Source organism: Triplophysa dalaica, chromosome 9 (genome assembly GCF_015846415.1).
Source record: "Triplophysa dalaica isolate WHDGS20190420 chromosome 9, ASM1584641v1, whole genome shotgun sequence".
Classification (NCBI taxonomy): domain Eukaryota; kingdom Metazoa; phylum Chordata; class Actinopteri; order Cypriniformes; family Nemacheilidae; genus Triplophysa; species Triplophysa dalaica.
In genome coordinates this window covers 7,091,318-7,114,399 of record NC_079550.1, presented here as the reverse complement: position 1 = coordinate 7,114,399, position 23,082 = coordinate 7,091,318, and the positions used below count along the sequence as shown (strand labels likewise).

Below are 23,082 nucleotides of genomic sequence, written 5' to 3'. Positions count from 1 at the left end.
CACGCTTGCCTCTGTCTGAAAAGCGCAGTGAGCATATACAGACACAACAAAATCCCAACAGAACCTACACTAGTCAGATAATCAGATATCAATATTCCCCTTACACATGATACAAACTGTCACATAATACAAAGAATTGTGCCTTTCTCCGTGTGCACTGCATTCTGGATGTACATTAAATAATAGATTGCTGTAGTATATTTGTTGATATCTTGACATCAAAGAGAAACTTCGCTAAAATGCTACTCCTAGAGAGCACTTCTTGTCCGACCACACGTTGCACATGGTTATTTGGTGTTTTGTTTTACACCCCGTCCTGTATCTGAGATTACAGTTAATACATAAATCACTGCATACTGTCAAATAAAATAAACAAAGAAGCAACCGATAGTTTCCCCCATGACTTTCAAAGACACGTACTAAATTGATGAATAGACATCAATTCGATGTTTGCATTAAAATTATGACATGAATTTTGTTAGCATGAGTAAGCACCCCAATTTTAAAAATACTACTCAGAATATTCATACATAAGAGGAAATATTTAAATCATATTTAGCCATCTATGAATGATAATTAAGTGATAATGTATAGACAGCCGGTTGTTATCGCAGAAATAAGCACCGACAATGTGATTGGGACACGACGCGAAGTGGCAACATGCCACATGAGAAAAAAACTGGCCATGAAATGTGAATTTGAAATATTTGAAATATTTATCAGTTCATTTTGACCGAATGCACACCTTTCACGAGGAAAAGCTGTTTACTTTCGGTTTTAAGGTTAGAAACGACGTTCAAATGTCACAAACAGGCAATTTGGTTGAATCACTTGTAAATACTGTCATACTGTATATGTTATTAAATAAATATTTGTACTTAATTGGTAAAAAAAAACTATCAAAATGAGTTGCTGCATCCGGGTTACAGTGTGTTATTAGTTTTGAGCGGTTGTTATCTGGGAATAACGAACCTGCAAATGTCACGAGTGGCCAATCAGAATCAAACATTTCAACGAGCCGTGTAATAATATGGGATTAACATAAAAATGAGGCAGGTTGTTAAACTCTCCAGTTTTTTTATTAAAAGACCTCTCTCAACACAATGTTGAATTAAAGAAACAATGTGGAGATTTAAGTTGCATCTAGTGGCAAGGTTGTAAATTGCAAAAATTACTAAAATGTCATCACGTTTTTGCTTCTTTGACATGTGATACTCTGTAGAGCAGTTTGTCCGTTTAGGGCTACTGTATAAACCACATGAACTCCGTGTAAGTGGACCCACGGTGTATGTAGACAGAAATAGCTCATTCTAAGGTAATTAAAAACATAACTCTTCATTATGCAACAAAAGTTGAAAAAATGAACAATAATCAGAGATTCTTAATACCTCTGGTTACCCTTTTCATACACTTCAAGATCAGCATCACCTTACGGCCACATTTCTACAAACAGAGATAGTCATAACTGCTTTCTGATCAGAGTAAAAATGATCATTCCTAACCGGAAAGTAGGCAGAAGACATGTATTAAAGACCCATGCCAGAACTGCACTAAAAGAAAAGGTCAGATGAGGCAGATCATGTGGCCGAGTGAATAGCCATCAAACAACAGCTAAAATACTGTCTTCAAAACATTTTTCTTCTTTGATAACACCTACAAGCTTTCAAAAAGGCAGTATGTGTCGACTATTAGCACAATGACTCTAAATCTCCACCTTTACCACACTATGTGGTGTTACTTAAACCAATTTTTATATTGAAAAAAAGAAATTCTTAGTTTCAATATCTGCCTAGTAAAACATTACAAATCTATGTTGGCATGATAAGAAATGCTTAGCAATCCCTTCGACCATTCTGAGCTGTGACAGGGTTTTTTGAACACCACTACATTTTCTTCAAATGTAAAATGTAGTTTTTATCTTATCTGTCTGATATAACGATAGCTCAAGTCATTTTTACAGCCCAAACCATAAAACAGCCATTAAGATCTTGCGAGTGTTGTAGGTGCCCTTGGGGGACAACCTGTCTTACTGATACAAACTGAAGCAGAACAGAAATACAGCATGTTACTTCAGATCTGATTCACTAATTCGAGAAATGCCGAAAAGGGCAGTTCCTGCCTACGGATACTGCTGGGATGGATTAGATCAAACACATTACAGCACTACGACGGATGATCCATTTAATAACAATTCCAATTTTCTTTTCATTTGCATTCTTTACCAATAAAAATTCACACATTACTATCGACACATATGAAACATCTAGAATAAAACTTAATATACAAGCTGAAATGACCACTATTCTCTTCATCAACTTAAATGGATTTATTGCTCAGTGAGCGCTGTTTAAGGATAATGCTATAAAGTCAAAGGATGAGTCTGGCACATTTCGCTGTATGTGGGCGGCCTGTCACGCATTGGAGATACACTAAAGCAGAAAATTTACATTTATGTATTTGGCAGACGCTTACATCTAAAGTGAATTGAAGTGCATTCAGGGTATACGTGTTTATCAGTATGTGTCTAACCCATGACCTTTGTGGAACATGATCCACTGTAACAGGAAGTTTTGAGCTGGAAGGCTCTGTCCTTCTGTTGCTTAAGGTGTCTCTGCACTTTCAAGTCCCCCTGTGGTCGATCATTTTATCCCTTAAAACTAACCTTTGACCATCAAAATTACATATTTAAATGTTTTTTTTTTCTTTTTTACCCTTAAAATAGCTTCGATATAACTCTCCACCCCAGCTTCATTAAGAATATGGAAAGACATGAATATGCAAATTCACCCCGCCTCCACTCAATCATACTTAGCAGCTCAGACGCTGCTAAAACTGAACGTGAAACTGATAGCAGACCCACTAATGCAGTGATCACTTTAGCCCGAATCTCTGCGCCATCTTTGCATAGTTGTGCCTCAGATTATGTCTACACTAGCGTGTTTTTATTTGAAAATGGGGTTTTCGTTTTCAATACGCTCTTTGTCCTCACTAGCGTTTTCAAGCGTTTCCCCAAATGCTGTCCATCCACACTGAAATCCCTGAAAACACTTACATCCATGTACTGCGCGTGAGTAAATTGTTGAAAAACACGTCATCGCTTTTAAACCCCCACTGTTTTCCTTATCCACACTACAATGCGAAAACGGTATCCACTTTCGAGAACATTTTCAAAAAGCTCAGTTTTCATCTATAAAATGAAAACGCAACAGTGTAGATAGGTTAAATAAACATGTAAACAGCATAAAACCTTGGTTTTACCTGCTAAAGAAGGAACTCTTTAAACATCAAAATATCACACACTTCACCTTTTAATACCAAATATGCTAATAATAAAGGTTGTGGGTTTAATTTCAGTTGGGAGGATCTAATCCGTTTACCCATTAACCTTTAGCAATGTACTTAACCTGAGGTTAACCAAAGGGACCCTACATGCATTTACCATTCTGTACGTGGCTTTGGACACAAAGCTTCTTCTAAATGCCTATCACGGTGGTCCAGAAATGTAACCACTGACTGTTGTCATGTTTGTTTTGCCGTCTTGGCGTGGACCACAACAGTATCATGGGATAACAGACTGCAGTAGATCTCCACTGACCTGGGTGTGCACTGGAGAAAAACAGAGCAATGAAGTGTGAGGAATCAAAACGGACATGCTTGGTCTAATAACGGCCGACAAACCTTTATACAAACCTTACCCGATTCTGTTTTCCTGGAATCCTGTCAAATTCGATATCCCTTTCACATAGCTAACCAACATTCAATACACAGGCCTGCAGAATGGAAATAAAGACAAACTAATTCACTATGAATTGCTGGTTGTGTTCAGATCAATAAAAGCAGGGATGTTACTGCAGCAGGAATTTTCCTCTCTATTCTGTTAAGTCACCAAAGGTGACTGCCTTTATGTCTTATTCGATAATATTATTCTTCTGCACCTTGTAAAACAATTTCACAACTTCATTTCATCATTACACAATCCTTTCAGACAAATCCACAATGGACTGTTTCAACTATAGGCTCAAGTCAGCTAGAAGAATCTGCCTTCAGCAATATTAGAATAAAAAAATCTAATATCTCTGTTAAACTCACATATACTCACAGATACTGTATATATAACTCACATGTATATAAGCTATTAGTAGGAGATGCTGTAAGAAACAATTAGACAGCGATAGTGTATTTAATTTAGAATAGACTATATATGATTTATAAAAAAGAACTGAAGACTAATTTCAACCAAAAATAAACTCTAAAAATCAAAGATCATCTAAATAAGCGCAACTATATAAGAGATATACCAGGTCATTTATGAGAAGACGAAAACTATGAAAGCCACAAGACAAATGTAAGAAACAAGTTCATTAACAGCTATATTACAATGTCAAACTTTCCAAAACTAATAATGTAAAATCTTTTCAAACATTATTAAAAAATAAAAACATCTATTTAAAAATCCTATGTCTATTTTATTAGATAATGATTATTGGATAATGATTACGTTTACTAGCTATCAATCCAAATTCAAGTTGAAGTTCAATTACCACAAATCAATTTAAATAAAATCAAAGTAACCACGAAAAGTAAAAAAAAACAATACGATAATATTAGACAATGTCCATATTGCCAACTATTTGCAAGGGCTCACATATCATCTAGAATCATCTGGGGTTCAAACCATATTTATAACCCACACAACCCCATATAGCTCCACTATGCACTTTGTATAATACATTTATAGCCCGTGACATTATTCTTTACTAAAAGCATATAACATCAAGACGTACAGGGAAAAGGCTGTTTTGGCTGGCAAAATAAACTCAAAGATGTCTTGGTGACATAAAGGGATACTTTACTAGCAAAAAAATTATCACCATGTTTTACTCACCCACAAGGCATCCTAACTGAATATGGTTTTCTTCTTGAAGAATGATGCGGTCGGAGTTATAATACCATGTATCATTTTACTCCCAAGCGGTAGAATGGGAGTGAATGGGTGTCGACTTTTATGAAGCTCCAAAAAGTGCATCCATCAATCAAAGAACAAGCCTCTGGTTCACGCGCATTCAAGAGATGACGGACGCTAGACATCAATGTTAATAGCACTGCCAATATGCATATATCTCTTAAATGCATCGATTCGCTTCAGAAGACCTTTGTTAAGACTACATACCCGTGTCGTACAGTTCTTTGATCGAGGGAAACACTTTTTGTAGCTTCAAAAAGTTGACACCCAATCACTCCCTTTCTACCGCTTGAAAGCAAATTGTATTATAACTTTGACTGCATTATTCTTCAAGAAGGATATCATACTAGGTGAGGATGCCTTGAGGGTGAGTAAAACATGGGTACATTTTGATTCATGGGTGAAGTACTGCTTTAAATATTTTCAATCTTCCTATCCCAACAAAAGGCAGATCAATATTTTAAGATGGATAATATTTTATTGACAAGTGTTTTACTATCCTTATGGAAACCATATCTATGCCAAGGTCAGATTGTTCCATGTTTGAATTTAGAGACATGGTACCACTGTTCGTAACACAAAGCGACCTGCCAGTCATCAGTCAGATCAAACGTGCTGGCTGAGATAAAATGATAAAAGAGGCAGAGGAATAGAAATGAGCAAGATATGAGAGCCAGCTCTTCATAAGCCATATGTGGGTCTCAGTAAAAAGGCACATGCATTTTGTATATAAGACATATCATGCTGGAGGGCATGTGAATAAAAGGGTTTTCACATTGTGACCAGGTTCAGTTTTAACCTATTTTTCCATGGCACAAAAGAATGTGGTTCAGAATATGGGGGAAAGTCCTTGCATAAAGGAAACTAGCCTAGTCATTTTATTATGCTATTAAAAATTGTGTTTGTGTGTATTTGGCTATTGTATGAGCCACTGAAATCTCAATCAGGTATGATAAAGTATTTCAGTAGGCACTCACAGAGGCATAACCGTTCACACCCCGGTTTATATTTTTAGCAGCTTGAAATAAAAAAATGAATATGAATGAATGCAAATGAATATTAATGAATATTAATAACCCCATTACTAACCCTCGTTTTGTGACTGGCATTTTTATTAGTCAATTTTCATGGAAAGTTTCATGGAAATGGATTTTGACACAAATCTACTGACACTTACCCATTCCGTAATTTTTCTGTTCCCGCTTGCGCCCCGGGTTTGGATGTCAAGTAATGAGTGTCGAAATGAAAGTGGGTCAGGGAGAAGTAATACATCTGATGTCGCTCGTATAAAGGGCCAAAAGATCATACAACCATATCAGCAGGTGTGAACCAGATACTTCTGCGGTCAAATTATACCAGAATACACACTACAATTTTTAGAATGAGATAAAGGGATATATACTCCCCCAAAAACGAAAACAGCGTCCTAGAATAAGTTTTATTCTACATTATAAAACTATTACATAACAAATTACACTGTCTCAACCCATCTATCTATACTCAGGGGGTGGACGTTCGAGCCGTCCACCGAAGCCCCAGGGCCACCGCAAGGGACCGCGAAGGAGAGTAACCCGGCTGATTGAGGACCGAGCGGCAGCATTTCGGGGAACCGGTCTATAATTTTTTTTTTCCCTCTCTCCCCTCTCTCTTTCGGGTCGCTCCGAGGGCTCCCGTCTCCGTTGTCTCGTCTCGTCGCTGCATAACCACAAACATTACCCGAAACAGTTGTGTTAAAACAACACAAATGTGTGGTCCTTAACTGAACACGTCTCTGTCGACAACACATTTTGTATTACTTTTAACTTGTGTTGGCCCTTTCATTGACTTCACACAAAATCAACTCATTATGTGTTAAAATAACAAATAATGTGTTAAATACGTATAACACAAACACATTCTTTCTAAGAGAGCACAAAATCCGGCCCAAAAGCACAGTTTTAACAACTTTTATATTTGGGTGAACTTTCCCATATCATTATAAGTCTACCATTGGGAATCGTGGTAAGGTAAGGAGACAGGTTTGAACATTGATTGTTTACTTGCTCAGTAACAAAGTTTTGTTTATCTTTGACCCAAAAATAGTTACGGATTGCAGCATTAAATGTTTCCTCTCATTAGCGACGTTCCCTTAAATTAAAGATGTAATCTGAAATCTGCTGTAGAGAGAAAAACAACCATTCAGAGTAAAATTTGTCAACTGATTATCACCTTCCTCTCGAATCTTATGTAAACGCCAATGACTCTATGTGAAAGAGGTGCGATTTTACACCTCTCCACACAGGAGCTATCTTGCGTCCGCAGTCGGTGTAAAGACATTTAAACAAAGACCTCAGCCATATAACAGATACAGCCGTGATGGGATAATCGGTTCCACTTCGGTCCCTAAAGCTCTAGTATGCCTATCACGATAAAGCGGGATAATGCATTTTCTGCATGTCCACATGCTGTGCTGTTTAAAATAGTAAATTCAAGATGTAGATCTGCGCTGCATTTAATATGAAAATATAGCTGCGGTAAATAAAAAAAATGGTAGGAAAAGTCATGCTATCGTTCTTCATCCAAATGTCATGTCTCTTTCATACACTGTATGAACACAGACGGAGGCAGAGGGTACGTGAATCAAACAGTAAACTTACAACATTTAACAGAACAAGAGGCCAGTTGTGGCATTTTTCATGGTGTTTCGGAATGAATCTTAAATAAATGAATCATTCCTTTTCACTTGAATTTGTAGTGTTCAACTTCGCTCTAAACGCACACTCACTAACAAGGAAACAAGTCTACACTTCAGGCAACGGCATCTTTAAAAGTCACTCGCTGGTCACCGCCACTTAAAGATGTAACCTACAGAAAGAGTCACTCAATGAATCAATGAACAATTCTGAATCAATCTACTTGCGAACAGATTTAAATGAACCCAAATCCACACTACAAACAAGATGGCACAAGAAGTTAAAAAAAACACCCACAAAGGCAAACACACAACTCGGCTATTATTCACGCACAGCTTTAAAAATCACACATTTCGATCTGGTCAGGTTGTTAATTCTTCTCAGACAAAACTCACATTTTTACAAGCACAAAAAATGGTGTGTGTTCCCCTTCAAAGGTCACTCCTCCTCAACGGTGTCTTCAAATGAGGATAAATTCAGAGGATAAACTCTTCTGACAGCCAACAATGCCTTATGTATGACTAAGCTTTTTATAGACCTTACTGTGCCACTGAAACATAATTACATATCTCTAGTCGTCTGTGCATTGGCATAAAGAACGCAGCTTTTACCAGAGATTTGTGACGCTTCGATAACTTTACCATCGTGGCTTGTTAGCGACAGCACTTTCACATCAGTTCATTTTTCTGGAAGGATATGTGAGCTTAATACAGTGCTTAAGTTGACGCTTAGTAATTTGTCTGGTATTATTGATCTAAAGATAGATTAACAGTGCAGTAATTTGAAGAGACCTGAACGGGAGCAAGGCCACATAAAATGTTTCGCATCTTTAATTGAAATTATTTGAATGTAATTGCCACACTATTGTCATAAGAAGCATCTAAAACCTAATACAAGTTATTAAACACAAGTTATCCTTTTGAAAATAAGAAAATGTCTTGAGGTTATATTGCGTCTGGTTGGGGTTTGGCAGCATTGTGTCCTGATCCCAAGCCTACTTTTATCTCCCATCATCTTTTCCTTTCTCATCTTGCCATAGAACGTCTTTCTGGTTTGGTTTTATTTTTTTGATCGAAATATTTACGTTCTACAATTTGATTTATAACGTTCTGTTTGTTGTACTGTGAAAAGTTAAAAAACTGAAACAGGAAGTTCCTCCACTGATAGCTCCATCTGATGTCTGTGTTTACATCTGCGAGTGGTATTTTTTTATTGTTTTCTCATCTGCCTTTAAGATGCCTGCTGTCAGTTGTCATATAGACATCTAGAAGATGTATGTAAGATGTTTCTGATATAGAACGTATGTAAACCTGCTCTTTCTAGGATGTATATTAGATGTTTTTAAACAGCACATGTTTTCCAGATCTCCAGATCTTTGGCAGACAACTTGCAGACGTACCGGTGCTATCTGGGGAGCAGCGTTGTTAATGTCTATAAAATAAATGTGAAAAAGGCAATAACTAAACACAGAATAGATTATAGAGTAATTCTATAGAATACTTCGGGGGGTTTAGGGGGTTTCCAGTGCTATGCTAATGCTAAGGTGTTCAAAGGGCTCTCTCTACTTACTAAATCCTACTCCTTGTTTCGATTCAGATCCGTGGGTGTGGCTAGTTGGTTTTGACTAAGTTTAAAGTCTTAAGAAACCTATACCCCAACCCACACCCTAACCTTACTCTAACCATCTAAACTACCTATGACTGTTAAAATTGACGAGGTAATGACGTCAGACTCGAAACACCAAGGATTTAGTAAAAGTCGTGTTCAGAGTGATTGTTAGCACACTGCTATGTCATATGCCTGTTTTGGGAGGTTCCAAGGTGACTGCTCATTGTCAAAAATGTCCACCTTAACATTTCTACGACATTCTGGCCTCTAGCTATGGGTTTCTTTTTCAAAGTACATTCATGGGATTTTACCTCTACCACCTCAACCTATAATGGTTATAATGAGGGAATCTGCATGAATGTGTCGAATGTGCATGTTTACAAAGCAGCTGCAAATTATTCTAAATCATCTTTAATTTAACCAAGCCCTGCTGATACCCCTGAGATTTTGTTAAGACGTAGATTTTACAGCAGCACAGTTTTACAGCTGTACATATGGGCGGAGCCAACAGAGAATTTCATTGTTGTGTACTGAAGTTTTATTCTACAGGATGTTCAGTTCTTCATAAAGAAAATATTAATATCCCCCCAAAAACAATATTGAGTAAGCAAGTACAGAAATATAAGTGGGGTTGATGCAATATAAAAGTTTACGAATTTCAATTCCAATTTATGATTGGATCACCCTACCAGTTATCGATTTTTCTTTTTAGGTTGCTTTGGCTGCCATTCCTGATTTGAATTATGAAATCAGAACAGAAATGAGAGTTGTCATCTCTCTCTCTCACCTCTTGTCACGTTGAGCCACAGTCAATGACACAAGCTAAAAAAGTGCTGAGCCACCTTCCAGGCAGGCTTGTGGGCCTGATTAATATTTATAGAAAAACAGCTTAAGGGCAGTACCCTTGAGAGCTATCATTCCACTTTGCTGCCTAACGTTTGCAAAATATATTGACAAGTCCCTCTCAGCGCTGGGCCCTGCCCCTTGAAAACCTTTCTGGCCTCGCGCATACTGGCCTTGAACCGGTGCCAGTTCGCTTTCAAACCAAACCGAAGTGAGCTTCTGCCTCCTGGCTAGCCATGTCAGTCAAATGACCAATTCCCTCCTCTTTATTCTCTAATAAAGTTATTTCATTAAACACCATTTAATTATTAAAATGGACTTTTTCAAGCATTTGTATGGTCCCGTAGACAGAAACGCTGAAAATGTGCATGTGTACAGTAAGATTGAGCAGGGCAATTCCAAAACATGTAAGATAATTTCTCAGAGAATGTAAAATTACCAATATACTGCACCATCTGCTTATAATTTACTGTCTGTGTACACATTTTTTGTTTTAAAAGAGAGAAAAGGGATTGCCGACATAAAATGAATTCATTAATGTGACAAAAAATATGATGCTTGCTTTTGAGGGACAACATACTTTGTAGGATTTCTGGGAATTAAAATTTACAAACCAGAACAAATAACACCTAACACATGGAAAAGAGCTGGCTCTTCACAGACCATAAAATAGTTATATTATTTGAATTATCATGTGCCCATTTATGAGGCATATGGACCGTTTTGGATGTGATAATTCATTGACTTGATTATGGAAAATCATGGTTTAAGAACACAAAAAAATAATTTAAAACTATTTAAATACCCAAATATTGACTTCTGACCTATCAATATGGTGAAAACCTTTAGTAAAACTTTTTTTCATCTTAAGGTTGACTTTTGCATGGAACATGAATGACACCTCAGCCTGTTTAGAGGCATTGTATTCTGGGATACAGTATTTCACTACCACTAGACTGCACATGTAGACTGCACACTTTGGCAAATACAGCAGAACAACCGTTCATACCATCCAGAAAATCTGCACGCAATGTATGCCAAAACATTGTGTATGGTAGTATGCCAAACATACCCAGAGAAAGAGAGAGAGAAAGAAAGTGAAAGGGAGAGAGGAGGGAGGAGGGTTTAAAAGCAAATTAGAGGTAATCAATATTTCTGTCTGACCGGCTCAGGTCTTAGTGAAGTGGTCTTAACAAAGTGCTTCGGATATTCTCTCGCCGTGCGTTACGACTGAGACACGATTACAAATAAACAAACAAATTAAGATCTACGAGGCCACTGCCAATCAAATGACAGGTCACTGTCTACACTTCACAGAATGTGCAACTCGACCAAAACAAAGTAAACTATTACCTTTATAAACACCTTTATTTTTAGCACAGTTATTTATGGAACAAAAAACAGAACAAATAGGAATTGTGTGAAAAGTGGGTCACCTGCAATAAAACAAAAATGCGTACAGTAGAATTTATCCATGAAACATGAAGAAATTCAAATCATGAGTAAATTGTCAAATTGAATTCAAAACTAAAATTAACAAAAATTTGATTTATGCAGGACACACAAAATTCATGTTTAACGAATAAGGGTCATTTAGTAGTAATGACCAATCACACAGTGATAAATCACTCTACAGCGATCAGGCTTGACGTATACCTGCGACTTTGGCTAATTCAGATTGATATAAATCTTTAAAATCAGATCCCTTCAGCCGTGTCTGTTCATTCCTATTGCTCAGTTTCATTTCCCAATTACAAAGCTGATTCAATTTTCTCAAATGGCCACCCATGATTATCTGCAGTGTCTGCACAGCATTTCTGCATCACCGCACCCTCTTTATGAGAGTCGAGCCCATACGCCGGGGCCAAATTCCTTAGTAAGCCTTTTAATTGTCAGACTGTAATTGCCGTTGTATTAGATGGCTTAGCATGTCTTTCATTACAGAATCACAGCTACTTTTCCCCTAAGACCCTCTTTTATTTTTTGATACATGCTTCGTATTTGATTCGCTTGTCTGAGGTCGATGGCCAGAGGGGAAAAGGTCGGTGACGTCAAAATACAAACATCTGTTTATTTCTCATGCTTTCATAGCCCTGCCTTTCCTCCTTCAGGTTGCGTGCTGAACAAGATATTTAGAAAACACTGCGAGCCGAAGAATCGATTGAGTGTGCTTTGCAGACTAAAATAAAGCAGAAAGGTGAATTTTCACAGTGGGAGAGCGATCTAAATGTGTTCTTAAAATAAAAATAATGTAATATAATAAAACCCGTATAGAAAGAGCCTATTTCATGGTAGTGATGGTTGTTTATTGAGCAGCAGGACAGTGACAAAAATAACCTTTCATCCCGTAAAAGCGTGTTTGCACTAGTTTGATGTGACTGTCAAACATACATAAATTGTGCTTTATATGCAGAGAAAACGGTGAGTAATACAGATACCGATCCATTACCTCAACCAATAGCAGTTTATGGGATTATCCTTTACAGTTCACCAAAATGTGAAAATCTTCTAATTATTCTCTCAAATTCTTTTTGATTCTTTTGACATGCAATAACCAATAAGATTTTAAGTTATCAACACGCTGCCATATTTAAAGGAATCACTCGTTCCTCTTTTTTTGCTCTAATGTTTATTCAAATCAGACATTAGCCCATGGGAGATATTTTTAAATAAATGGTATTTGTTTATGTTGTTTTACCATTTTGAGTACTATATAAAAATAGCATGAATAACAAGAACGTAAGCAACTTACAGTTCTGAGGCACCATTGACTACCATAATAGGACGAATTAAAATGGTAGTCAATGGTGCCCCAGAACTGTTTGCTTCCTTAAATTCCTCAAAATATCTTCTTTTGTCTTCAACAGAACAAAAAAGTACACAATAATGTTTCCTACTATGGTATTCAATGGGGCCTCAAAATTGTCAGTTGTTGACATTCTTCCAAATATCTTTAAATATAAATAAATGAGTAAATGATGAAAGAATTTTCAATTTTTGGATGAACTGTCCCTTTAAGGCCTTTTAACATAAAATAATTTCTTTGAGTTTAGCTCACCTTAAGAAATGGGCCAAATATATCAGGGATGGCGTGAGGGGAAGTTAATAGAGATCATTTTCATATTTGGGTAAACAATTCCTTTTAACGCAAAGGTGAGCCACCAGAGCACAAGGAAAAGGTATTTTTTGACTTGCTTCCCTTAGGTTTCAATGTAAAGCACAGTGCATCAATGAAAATCTGCTGTTTAACCGTCCAGAAATGCCTTTACGTCTAATGTACTATATCTAAAGTAACATTACGTGACTTTCAGCGATTAATGCCTCAGAACATTACGTAGCAGTTATTCCAATGAATGCATTCCTAACACAATGAGTGCCACAGCCTCCATGACATTTAAACACAGCCTTCATTTCTGCTGTCCTTTCAATGGCAAATCACCAGGGTCTAATTACCTGCAAATTAACTGCCATTTCACCATCTTGCATAAGATTATGTGCCACATGATGAAACGCCACCAGGGAGTAGAATCTGCAGAGAGGAACCCATACATGCAGAAAATGTGGGCGCCACTGCGTTAGTCTGATAGTGGTGAAAGATGTGAAGGCTGTCAGGAAAAACTGCCTGTGTAATGTAACCAGCATAAGGACATCTTATTATTTACGCCTCACTTTGTTCTCTCTTTCCAAAGTCTCCTTTTTCTCTTTCTCTAACACATACGCACGCTCTCTCTCTCTTCCTCTCATTCGCACACATACTCATCCCTGGAGTCTTATTTTTGAAGAAGGCGGCAGATATGCCACAGGATGGAGCGAGTTTCGTCAGCGGCCTGGGCTTAGTCACTGCTTTTATATTACTGTTCTCTAGAGCTGAGGTTGCAGCATGGCCACTGGAGTTCAATGAGTCAATAGCGGAGGATAACAAACACGAAATGCGCGCTTCTTTGTTTGTTGATACAACGTGAACTGAAATCCTTGATCAGGAGAAAGGCATTGCTTTGTTCGCAGCCTGTCCATGTTTATAGATATTAGCGATGTGTGCCCAACGCCGTCTTTCTGCAAGTGTTGTAGCTGAACATTTTATTGATAAATTTGCAGACTAAGCAGGACCTAAATAAATAAACATGTTTAGTGTATAAAATGTAGCGGCATCTAGCAGCGAGGTTAAGAATTGCAACTAACTGCTCAATCCACCACTCTCTTTCGGAACACTAAGGTAGCTGACACAGGACTAAGATGTCATCACGTTTTTGCTTCTTGCAAAAATTCTTTGAGATAATGTATTTATGAATCGCACTCTGTAAAGCTGTTTGTACGTTTAGGGCTACTGTAGTTCAACAACATGATGTTGATATTCATTGCCTTAGAAATAGCCCATTCTAAGGTAATAAAAACAAAACGCTTCGTTACGTAAAGTCTTTATACACACAGACATAGTTATGTATATTATATTGCATTTCTGTCAATAGAGCCTCCAAAAAATACACATGGACCGTTAATATCTATAAAAATTTAATACAGAAAGGATAAACAGATTATGCATAACGTGAACAGCAGGCATTTTTTATATTAACTGTAACTAGCCAGGCAGGACGAGAGCCGTAAGGGAACGACGTGAGGCCTGTAACGCGAGTGATAATGAGTGTCAGCTGCGCCTTCCACCGGTCTCACATCTCTCTGGGAGGAGATCGAAAAGCCTAAAAGGATGAGTGACAGGAGTGTACAAAGAGAGAGGACCAGGCCTGGACTTTATGTTAGGTTCTATCATGTTTGTGTGGCCGGCAGTCGATCCTGAGGGAGCTGCCAGCTTCTTAATTTCGTTTTATTGTTCGTTTATTTTATTAAAGTTTGTTGTTGAATCGTCGCTGGATACCGCCTCCTTCTTCCCATTCCTTGAATTTGTTACATTAACTTTCTGATTTATCAATGCACACCTGACACCAACGGCTCAACATGTCTAGGTGCTAACCACTGCACCACATCTCCCAACTAAATATTTGAGTTTTGAAACAAAATTTCAGCAATACCAGCATATTATGTCTGCTTAAAGGTGTGCAAGCATCAGCTTCTTTCAGTACAAGAGAATAAAGGTCCATTTATTGTAATTACCCGAGTCTGGATTCAGAGACCGGCTTTTATATAAGAGCCCTATAAATCCTATAAAACCTCAACAATCTTGTAACAGCTCCTGCATTTCCTTTATAAGTCCTGCAGATAAGTTTTAGTAATTGCCAAATGCACATAAGACTCATTACAACACAAAGCAGTAACTCCTTTTCTGTTACGCCTTAATAAAATAAAAAAAAAACTTCCAAGATCTACGACCAACATACTTCAGACAGATGCCCGCTTCTCGGTGGTGCGATTCCAGACACCCGAGTGGAAATATGAGGGCGGTTCAAGCTCGTGACAGTAAATTAAACTCCCGCGACAAAAGCTGAAATCCGAGTCTTGTGCATGTAGATGGCGATTAGCTTTCAGTGACTTATGCGAGTCATCATAGAAATTGTTACATATGTACCGTGAAATGCGGGACACAATGGGTGTACTGTTTTACTCACTATGAGAAAGGTAACATGAACCTCCATCCTGTTTGGAAAGTGGCTCAAGTGCACATATTAAGCCCCCCTCGTTTCAAGTAAAGCCCCCTCATGAAGACCAGATCAAGGGAAGATTCTGGCTGATACGACCAATAAGATTCTCTAACAAGAATGAGGGAAAGGATACTTTTCAGAGGAAACGTCATGCTAGTCTTGTGGAGAAAATAAAAGAAATAAATAGGATAGAAAGAGGTTGCTGAGAAAAACATCACCGTTGTTACTATTAACGCTAATACTTAGCATTAGGGATTTGAACAAACCTTTAATCTAACATAATAAACTTGGCGTCTTTTATGTTACACAAACGACACCTCTTTCGAACAAGAACAAGGGACTATAGAGACCTGGCTGGGATTGGCCCAATCTTTTGACCTGGGTCATTAAGCAACCATTACAACCGCCTAAAACACACTAAAATCCAAATTTCGCATTTTGTTCAGGTGATGTCAAAATAAAGTTAGTCTTTGCCATGTACCTAAACCGCAAAAGAGGTATGACCACATGGGGTAGGGGTGGGGGGGGCGTGACCCCATGTGATTGGTGAACGCAGATGTTTTGGGCTCCAACACAAAAGGCCCAGGGGTCAAGAAGGCGAGCATTTACTCCTATCAAAACACAACTATACAGAGAGCATTCATCACCTACCTATTCAACCAATTGGCCCACAAAGAAAAACAGTTGGTATTAAACACAACCATGTGAATCCGTTTCTTTCCTGAGATGAGTAATAAGGTCGCTTACAGGCCATGAGGTGCATTAGCATGCTAGAGTATAACAGACAATGCCGGAGTACAAGGATAAATGAAGAAACCTCCAATCTGACCTCGTTTTGGCATTGCACCGCTGCTAACGGCAAATAGCCAGTGATTGATTAATTACCCGAGATTCAAAGGCGCCATTTCTTTCGCATGTCAACCGAATCGGGCTCATCATTTGTTTAATGATTTCAAATGCTATTTTTCAAAATCCCAGTGATCTGTATTCAGCAATGAGAACAAATATTCGCCTCATTCCCAGAGGATAACAGAACTACTGATAACTATTGCTCTGAGGTCTCGCTTTCATAGCTTTTGAGACTTAATTGAGATTTCAGTTTCTTTTATGCATCAGCTATGTCTTAGATTTTCTAGTTAAAATTCTTAGGAGTAATTAAAAAGGCACAAATGAGACAAATGTTGAGAAATCATAACTATAAAGTAACAGCTATGATAAGTTGATTTTGAAAGAATCTGATGAGAAATGTTTGAGATGTCTTTTGAAAGATCACTGTTCTATGAATGACAAATCCGAGACGTAGAAGCCTCAACGAAAAGTCTCCATTTGTTCTCCATGTACTGAAATTGCAATTCTGTCTTGGAGAAACAATTGGGACATTACGGAGATCTCACCTGTCATTTTTCTTTACTATGAACTTACAAGATAACGTTGACTCCCTCATCTGCTGGATGGGAAAAAATTAAATCCTTCGAAAATAGATGCTCCTTTTCAAAATACGAAATTGCGGTATAAATGATTTCATTCTTTGCATAAAATAGCAAGGCGCTCGGAATGCCAGATCGGGGGAGTTTACCTGCTGAAATTGCATGGAAATAGGTGCCCAGATTATGAAGCAGGATATCTTGAAAGTCATTTGAATGTAAATGTGGCAGCTGTTGTCCCTGAACCCACTTTTAGAATACACAATGTCCGGGCTCACTGAAGTGAAGAAAAAGCTTTTCTTTCCTCCAACTGTGTGAAAAAAAAACATTCGGTGAAAAAAGCCAGATTTACATTTCATAAAAACACGAGGTACACTTCGTGTTTAAAAGGCGACGCCGCAAAGCCCCGACAGCTGCGTGGCCGTACCGAGAATGCGTCTCCTTCAGCGAGAATTAACCAAGTTTCGCTATAGAAAAAGAGAGAGAGCGAATTCCCTCATTCAGCAACTCGCGACGGCACGGTTGACCAGTCACCGTTGAGTGATTTTGGAAATGAAGAGAGCTACAGTATTTTTCCCCCTCTTCCAACATTCAAGTCCAATAAAATGTTGTTATCTCGACAGGCTGCCATTAGCTGTGCGTGCGATAAATCACAGCATGACAGACCGCAGCTTCAACTAAACGTAATGCTCCGGGCAAGCAAACACACCCCTCCCCGCACCCTATGCACTCATCATCACATTAATAGCGCTCATGTTGAGAAGGTGAACGCGTTCGTAAAGCCGGGCTAATGCATGAACTGTATCGAGTGACAATGATTTATATGCTGTCTGAGAGGGACAAAGCGAGTCGTTTGAGCGTACGCAAATTAACGGATTCCTTCAAAAACAGGCGATTGTGACAATGATCTTTACGTACAGTAGGATACAGTAGGATTTAATCTTTCTGTCAACACCCAACGCTGTTTAAACAAACACGATGTATTGTTATGAATAAAGTATTGTAGAGCGTAGGACATTTTGAGTGCTAATTACCGGATGTCACATTATAAGCTGTTTGTATTCACAGGATTTGGGAGAAAGTGTTTAATTATCATGCGATTATCCTTACAATTTGAGAAAAAAAGGAAAAGATTGCAATTTACAATTTAAATTTGCAAACTAAAATCCATCCAATCTCTAGAAGCATATATATATCCAATATAATGTGTTTGTACAATAATTGCACCTACTATTCGTCAAAGGGTTTCCGCCATGCTATTTACACATAGCTAGGCAAACAAACAAACACACCATCCAATGCAATCAACAGCAAACACAAAATCCAGCAGGGAAACTGAATCATCACAATTCAAAGCATTACTTTTTCGCACAAACTGGCCATTTGGACAAATTGGATTTTATGGTTTGGGTGTAAGTCGTTGCTTTTAATCTTGGTGAAAACACATGCATAATGAGGGAGGGGGGTATTTACAGCACTATAAACTGACACACAATAAAACCCTAATTGTATTAGCAGCAAAAGAGTCAGGGGGGGTCACACAACTTTTCCATTGACCTCAAATGAATTGAGCATCCAGTAGGTCACGGCAATAATGCAGTTCATTGATTTGGTTGCGCATGTATACACTTTCATATCCACCCCCACTAAACAACAACAAGCTAAAAACGTGCTTTACTAATCGGCAATGAACTTACCATGAATTTATGGAAAAAATAGGGTACTTCAACACGGTTTCCCTAAATGTACTTATTTATAGATGAGTAATAATATATCTCAGGAAAATTATATTCAACAATATAGCTATTTTTGATAGCAAAATAAGTTGGACAGGATATAAGCTCAAACAAGCCAAGAGATGTTTTAAAACCTAATGTATATCACAAATAGCATAAATGAAAGTTATCTATAATTGTATCTAATATAATTAAGTTTCAAAACTTGAGTTGCTAGAAAATAAGTCTGACAATAGACACTACAGATAAAGACTAAAACACCATTGAATTAGAAAAAAAAATCTCATGTATTCATTTCACTCAATGTGTGTACAACGCAAAGCAGTTCACTGATAGTCGTATCTCTACCTGCTGGCATATGTCTCCATCACACGGTATAACACCATCGGCCCTAGATTTGTATTCTTTTAATGTTTTTATAAACCTCTCTAATGGTGCAAAAACAGCAGCCACACTGTCTGAAATTGCTGATGCGTATGACTGTAAAGTTAAATAACTTTCAAAAACTGGGATACCTGTTGAATTTAAAGGGATAGTTCACCCAAAAATAAAAAAATCTCAATTTATGTTTATTAATATTTGTGGTTGTAAACCTGTATATGAATATATCTTCTGTGGAACACAAAGAAAGACATTTTATAAAATGTCCCAGTAGTTTTGTGCCAATACAATGGAAGTCAATGGAAGGCCAATGTTGTTTTTTGCATTCTTGAAAACTATAAGAACATTTTTGGTTGAACTATCCTAAAGGTGACGTGTAATTTCTGTGCCACCTACCAAAAGGAATTGCAAAAACAATGCTTGCCCAAACACTCCCCTTGTCTCCCATTGGTGTGCAAATGTTGTTATTTGGGATTATCAAACAAAACAGAGCAATGTTTTGACAGAGCCACAGAGTGTTTACCTTTAATGAAAACCAACCCACAGCTGGTTTACTCACATCTATCCCTTCATATTAAACAGAGATAGAATGAAGATTTTTTACTTTAAAAATCATCTCTTACTAAACCACGTGGACCAGACACAAGGGCACAAAAAGTGGTCCAACTTTTCTTTTGCACTAATTGTGTATCGCAATTTATTTCAAAGCAGCTTCCGAGCAGGAAAAATATCTTCACTGCACAAGAGGCTTCTGAGACAGGGATCAGGTGAGTGGAGCACTGCAGGGATAAAGAGTCTTGGCAGGGGTGCAATTCCGTAGCTCCTTAATAAGAAGTAAGGTGCAACAGAGGAACAATGAGAAACACTTCACCACATACCGTCTGTCCACCTTCCACTGAAGTCTACATTCCCAGCAGCTCGACTATGAAGCCTTATTACATGAGAGACTCCGTATCCATACCGGAAGATTCACTGGGGAGCCTGAGCAATTCATTGGTTTGTTTCCATCATTGTTTCGTCTGGTTGTGGTTCTTCAGACGGCTTCAAACAACTCTGTAATTTATGAAATGAAACCAAAAACCCATGGGAAAGCCTTAGATCAACTAAAAAAGGCTTTTTGGCAAATATTTGGAATAATATAAATTGTGTAAGCTTTTGTAAGATGTCTAATTTGGCTAAATACCCCCTCTCCATATATTAGCTCGAGTGGATTTAGGCAGTGAAATATTTTACAGCAAATTACTATAAAGAATCAACAAGTTCCATTATTATCATTTTACATAAATATTTGTAAAAAAACATGCAACAGACCAATTTGCAGAGAATGGCAGGCTTTAGTATTAAGTGATCATGTGGTCTAATTCTTTTCAACCAAAATACAAATTATTATTTTATTTTTATTATTATATACAAATATAAGACACCACTCCAAAGTAGATGAAAGAGAAACAAGAGAGTAAAATATTGCAATATATCAGTTTTAAATATCTACACATTAAACTTTATCTCAACATTAGACCATTTTTACGATTTTTTTAAAACAACACACGTTGGTCCATTTTAATGTTTAACACATTTAAAAGTGAAGGGAAAATTCAAAATAAGAAATGATTAGTAGAAGATAAAAGCGAAACGAAATTAGTCTAAAAATCTCAGGGCAAACAAAGGAAGACTTGTTCTTTTAATGGAACTCTCTTGTGGTGGCCTTATCATCTTCAACTACAACAACCAGGAGAACACAAGGCTGTCCCCAAAGGTCAAACCCATGGAGACCCCTCAACTTCAGACTTATTTAGTAGCACTACATGAGGCTCCGCACCACACCAGAGAACTCAAAGTCGGCTTGATTTATCCCCATTGATGCATAACTACAAAATCACTGTGCAATATTGTTACCTTCAACTGGTATTTAAAAAAAACCTCATCTCACAACAATAAAACATCTTTATTTATAAAGTTAAATCAATACGCGCATTTATGCAAAAGTCATTGATTTTCAGAAAAGTTTAGATTTCTCTGTAAAGGCAGATACAATGTCCCTTAAAAGTATTTGTGAAATTGTTATCGTGCTATTACAACAAACCAACTCCACACCTACGATGACTAAGCCCTTTCTCACAACCGACTTCACTTTTCTGAGCCATTTGCAATTAATTCAACCTTGAATTTTGACCAAAATATCAACCCAAGGCGAGGCCTTTTTTTCTGGTTGTTTAAAGTCAGGTGCCTAAGCAAAGCAACCACACAATGTAGTCCAATCACATTTACTCTGTTCTGCTAGCCAAAAAGATCATAATTTTGAACTTGAAAAGTGTTCCTGTTATGTAATACAATGGCATTCGGGAACAATCGCATAACATGACACATATTTTATCCATACATGGACATTTAAAACATGCTGTTCTATATGTGTTCGTGTGTGCTCTTGAATAAAGACATTTTCATTGAATTCATTCTGCTGTGCCTTCCAGTCCTCAGACAAACACTTTACTGCTAAACATACTGTAAAGGCCCTTCAATTTTTGATTCTAGTTTTGCCTTGTTTCTAAGATGCCTGACATTCAATAGCGACAAATGTTGAAACCACAGTGACCCATGTAGAATGTTTCACTGAAAAGTACCAATGAAACAAAAAACAACTAGAAACAAACCAATAACTACTGTTATTTTATGCATTATATCAGCAGTGAGTGCAAATCTGTTGAATCTTCACCTAAAAATACGACACGATAGTGAGCAGTAAATGCACATCACGCACTTACAACAGACCCTCACACCCGAAATGTTTGGAGGGTGTTAGGTGTGTATAAGTGAAAGACTGTAAAAGCCCATTTGTTTCACTGGATGAATGTGAGTACGCTGAATATCTGCTGCGTTATCCCACATGCAGATAAATCCGGATGAAAAGTACAATCTGAGAAAGTGAAACACTATCTTCTCTAAATCCTTTAGCTGTAGTCACGCATCCCGCTTGCATCCCGCTGAATGATCGTATATTGAAACATGCGGCGGTAAGCAGGTACACCCTCGGCCCGTTAACACGCGTTTCGTGTTGATTACAAATGCAGAAAAAAACGCAAAATCCACCTATTAATGCGGATAAACTTCCTTTTACCAGATTAGAGAAAGCCAGGATCGTTCACAAAACACATAGCCATATTAATAATTTACCCATAAGCAATAGTTATTGGTTTTATATGGTAATAAGAGTGCAGCCAAGCCCTCTTTAGTTTGCGCGGTCGCTCCATAGCGCAAGTTTACAAGACGATCCATAATAAATAAAAGAAGAGGTTTCGCGTAATTGTATAAAGCATCCTCGCGCACAGCCCAAACCGAGCACAACATCGCTCTGTACCGCATTACGGTCCAGCTGTTTTCGCAACAACACGCACTTTTCCCATAGAAAATAAGCGGCTCACCATATCTGGAAAGAAGGCGTCTATCCAGCGTATCGGAGGTTGCAAGCGCTTCCCTTTAAACAGTAACCAGCTCAGTCTAAGGAAGGTGTTGTGCTCTTAATATCGGGGTCTCATCAACATCATCTCCCGTTTAGAAAATTACAAGCATGATAAATGTCCAGCATTTCACGGAGAGATAGCGAGCCGTATGTTTTGCTGCAGAGAGCCGGAGGGCGAGTAACGCCGCGTCCTGTAGTGCTGAATCCGTGCGCGCTCTGTGTAGCGGGAATGCCGTGGAATGACAAGCGGCTTCCACCGTCCACACTCGGCCCGTACCATGTGTTCAGACGAATAGGGGGTGTGTGCGTGTCGTGGGCGCTAGTGGAAAGCGAGCCCGGGGCCACTACTACCACCACAGCGTGGTTTTAATGCATTTACAGAGAAACGAAAATAAGCGGGATAAACA

At 38.0% G+C, this 23,082-nt stretch overlaps 1 protein-coding gene across 9 annotated transcripts in view; it reads right to left on the bottom strand.

Annotated features, from left to right (window-relative positions):
• The window catches only part of tenm4 (teneurin transmembrane protein 4), a 196,755-nt gene extending 173,889 nt beyond the window's left edge, over positions 1 to 22,866 (bottom strand). For all 9 annotated transcript variants that reach the window (XM_056756974.1, XM_056756971.1, XM_056756973.1 and 6 more), the window contains exon 1: positions 22,638 to 22,866. The gene's annotated coding sequence lies outside the window, so the exon portion shown is untranslated. The remainder of the gene's footprint in view (positions 1 to 22,637) is intronic.
• Positions 22,867 to 23,082: the final 216 nt, after the last annotated feature.